Here is a 4,331-nt window from a genome sequence, read left to right as displayed (position 1 = left end):
ATGGAAACAGTGAGACAGCCTAAGTATACTTGTTACGCACTCGCAACTCAGACTGGCTGTTCCTGTGTACATTTGGCCTGGTAGTTGCTATTTCTATTTCAGACCTGGAGAAGGGGGCATGCACCCAAAAAAAACTCAAGCACTGCATCAGATGTGCACACTGATCTAATAAAAACTATTACACCTTGCCATTTCTTATGATAACTCGCTTGTTTAAGATGAACTACCAGCCAGCCAAACAACCTGGTGATAAACTTTCAGCAGAAGGTGGGTTGTTTCTGTTTGCTTTATATGTGTGTATACATATAACCTGTCATCTTTATTTTGAGTTCTTTAGTGTCCTAGTGGCTACACATTATCCAGCTAGGGGATAGTATCAGTGACCACTTACAGTGATGCCCTGTGCTTGCACACTCCTATATTTTCTTTCAGTAGGCCCCCATGAAGAAGACTTTGTCATGCTTATTAATATTTATATTAGCTTGTCTTTCATTGTAAAACTACTTTTTGCTGTGTGCATATCTGGTACCAGTGTGTTGGTATCTAATCACAAACAACCTGTGCTTTGCTTTTGTTTGCAAGCAGACAGAAACTATTAGGAAAGATCAGAGAACAACCTGTTCTACAGCTGTGACACTACAAAGAGAAAAGACAACCTGATAGTACTAACAAGCATCAAACTTCTGGCACTGATTACTCTCCTTAGTCAGGAAATATACTCCTTAACATTACTAATGGAGAGAGAGATGTTTCCTATATCGAGAAGGGGATTTATAGCAGGAATGTAATTTAGATAAACCGGCTGACCCGAAAGCGGTGAATCTGTCTCACTATTACCTACAGAGAACCTGAAAGATTTATCGTAGGTATCAGCAGTTAGGTCATATGAGTATCCACCTCTGCCTCGACTTTTCAGTTAATAAGGAAATGCTGTATCACACTTGTTTGCGGGGTTTTATTACTGCTCATCAGAAAGCAGACTAGACATCTTTGTGGGTTGTCCCTGTTCATGTTCTCTCAGTACACCTTCTCCCCTTTCTGACTTCTGTGGCTGGTCAGGTTGCCCATCTGTTTTCTTATCCCTGTGTTTGATTATTCTGTTGCCATGGACAGATTGCTACATGTTATACACTTAAAATGTCTCCAGGCCAGAAGCTTTTGCACTTACTTTATATTGAAATTGAAGTAAAGGAGAGGAAGAAACATCTTCCTCATCTGAACAATCCTGGACATTCAGCTGATTTTAAACTTCAGACAGGGAAATTCCCTTTGCAGGCCAGTAGTATCGAGATGGTCAGCCCTGTTAGTACTCTGGTTTCTGTGCTGCTACCATGAGAGATCTGAGACCAAACTCAGTCTTCTGGTTCATAAAGGCCTAAATAACTGGGGACGTAACAACCGCCAAAATCATGCTGCCACAGCATTAACAGAGCTCTTTCCCAAGCTGCCCTTTAGTGGTTATTGTACAACTCCACTCTGGGCTTTTTCCTTGTGGAATGAGGTGTCTGATGTCACATTGCTTAGGTGGCTGCTCAGCCATGCTGAGGGCGTGGGAATCATGATTCCTTGCAGTGTCATCTTTTTCCCAGCTGCTGCCACGAGGAACTTGTTTTTAGCCTTGGTAGAAAGCTCCCCTTCTCCCAGCCATGGGAATGCAACCTTTTACTGATGCAGCTGATTTACAGTTACTGGTTTCTATACCTCTTGGCTATGCTTTTTTTTTTCACCGCTCCTTAAAATATGCTTTTAAATGACGTGTTGCTAGTGTTCACTGTGTGATATGACCATAGGTATGTTTTTCTGAAAGACATATATTAAGAAAGGCTCGTTATTTGCCTATTTGAATTACATGCACTGGGGTCTCCAGCTGCTCTGGAGTGCAGCTTCCCACCTGCAATGCTGAGTCCATCATCCTGCCACCTCTGCCAAGGAAAGAGAGATAAGCTAGCCTTCTTAGAGTTAATGGAGAAGTGAATTAGCTGTCTGTTGGAAAACCAAGATTATTTCAAAAGCAAAATGTCCAGGTATGGTGAAAAGGCTGAAATTATAGTTCACAGAATGGCAAGTGAAGAAAAGCATTAATTCAGATTTGTTTTTATGGTGCTGATAAAATATTTTGGTATAGTATGTTGTATAGAGTAGGAATATTCCTTTCTAGCTCAGGGCAAAATGAGCCTTTGTCCCCTCTCCTGTTTCAGTGCCTCATGATATTTACAGTTTGACAGTCTCATGCTTCAGTTCTGTATAGCATTTCTCCCTGGCTGACCTGCATTTCTTGTGCTAACCTATGATCAAAATTCCCGTGAAAGGCAGCATTGATTTGACAACAATTTCTGGTAAAATGCATTGGAGTAAAATGGGAGCTAATGCTTCAAATTGCAGCTCTCAAAGACTCCAAAAGCAGAAAGAGCAAACACTTTAATTCAAAAACTCAGAGATGTGTGATTTAAGTCATCTTACCTGTTACATTTTATTTCATTTTTTCAAAGATAAAAGAAAAAAAAAGAGGAAGCTGACTCTGTTTTTGTTTTTGTGACCTGAGAAAGAACTTCAAAAAGAAGCAGCTTCCTGAAATTTTTCTCATAGACCTTAAAACAAAAATAACAAAACACACTTCAGGGTAAAAAAAACCACCAAAAAAACAAACAAAAAACCTCCAACCCACAAGTGTGCGTGAGTACATATAATATGGAAAAAGAATTAAATATGCTCTCCAAGGTCATGTTAAAAGCAGAAGTCAATAAAAACTAGTTAAATATGGGTTCACCTCTGCTTTTTTTTTGTCTGCAGATCCCACCTCTGGTAACACATACAACTCATGGAGTACAAATTATATGTAGTGGGTGTTCATGTGGAAAATCTGTATGGCCAAAGCATCCTGACAAACAACAGTTCCTGATGGGTGAGTATGTCTTGAGAGAATGAGGGATCCAAAACTCCTCATGCAGGTGGGTGTAAATCTCTTCCTCCTTTCATGGTTTTAGCTTTGCTGTTGGTTTTAATTCCCAATTAAAACCATTCACTGGAATGAAATTAAAGTCTCAAGGTGCTGCCGCACGGTTCATTAACCCCAGGGTTTTTGATGGACTCTCTCCTTGCTGTGGTTTCTATGGTTAGCTCTGTTCATTAGAGTGATCCTAAACCTGCTGCCAGTCTTACCTGCATCCACGGCATAAAGGGAAGGTGCAGCCCGTGTCAGTTTGCAGAGGGAGCAATATCTCATGGCTTCTGAGTCATGCTCTAAAGTCCAAAGGGGCTTTTCTTGCATCACTTTCTCCTGTACCAAGCAATTTTCCAAAGCAAGAACTCTGGGAACATTAAACTTTAGATTTTTATTTGCTTTTTCAGTGTAGTAATGCATTGGAAGTGTTTCTGCATTATGTAATTACATATGTTGGTTGTTTCAAAAAAAAAAAAGCTAGAAAATAGATCTCTGAGTGCTGTGGTGAATTTATCCCTTAAAAAATAGTACAACCCATAAAAAGGAGATGGGATGATGATTTGTTAAAATTAGTCTCCCCCTGAGCTTCTGGCAAAGGATTGCAAAGTGTAATTTATGCAGCTGACTTTCTAATCCATCAGGCTTCAATAATGTAGTAAAAATATATTTGTAATGTAGATACACATGGCTGAGGTTGAGTACCTCTGTTGAATTTTCCAAAGGAAAAAAAATCCCTTTTTCTTCAGCAAGCTATGAAGGTCACCTTAAGCATGAAGTACAAAACAGGTATTTCAGTTTGATCAATGAACCCTTTGGGGAAAAGCTTTTGTCTTCAAGAGCCAACAGAAAACGACCACAAGCACCTTGGATGTCTACTGAAGACAAACTCCAAATCTGGCCTGGGATGCTGGAGTGTTGTTGCCTGCAGTCAGCTGGCCTCATGTCTTTGCTGTTGTAGGCTGTAAAACACAAACATCTGGCCTGCATAGGTAGACGTGGAGCAGAGCTGCTGCCAGGACTGCTCTACGGTTTGTGGGATTGTTCCTGAGCTAGCAAGGAGATGTATTAACTCACTGTGCTGGGCAGCCAGGTACCATCAAAAATTACAAACTTCAATCCATATAAGGCTTTTAACAATTCATAAAAATAGCTTTGTGTCCTGCCCCAAATGGTTGAAATTGCTTCAGTGCACTTTACCTCTTACAAGGCATAAAATCCCTGATAGTTGGTGCCAGGTTGTACTGCCAGATCCCATGGCTGGTAGAGGGAGGGACCCCTTCAGCACTCCTCTGGGCTCCCCTTAGTACAGTCTCACAGGCTCAGCTGCTCCTTGGTTTGCTCACCTGCAGTGAGTCCACATGGTTGCCCAGAGCCCATCTGCCTGATAACA

The sequence above is a fragment of the Neopelma chrysocephalum genome, unplaced genomic scaffold (assembly GCF_003984885.1).
Source record: "Neopelma chrysocephalum unplaced genomic scaffold, ASM398488v2 Primary Assembly neopelma1_26, whole genome shotgun sequence".
Classification (NCBI taxonomy): Eukaryota; Metazoa; Chordata; class Aves; order Passeriformes; family Pipridae; genus Neopelma; species Neopelma chrysocephalum.
Note: the sequence above shows the minus strand (reverse complement) of the source record.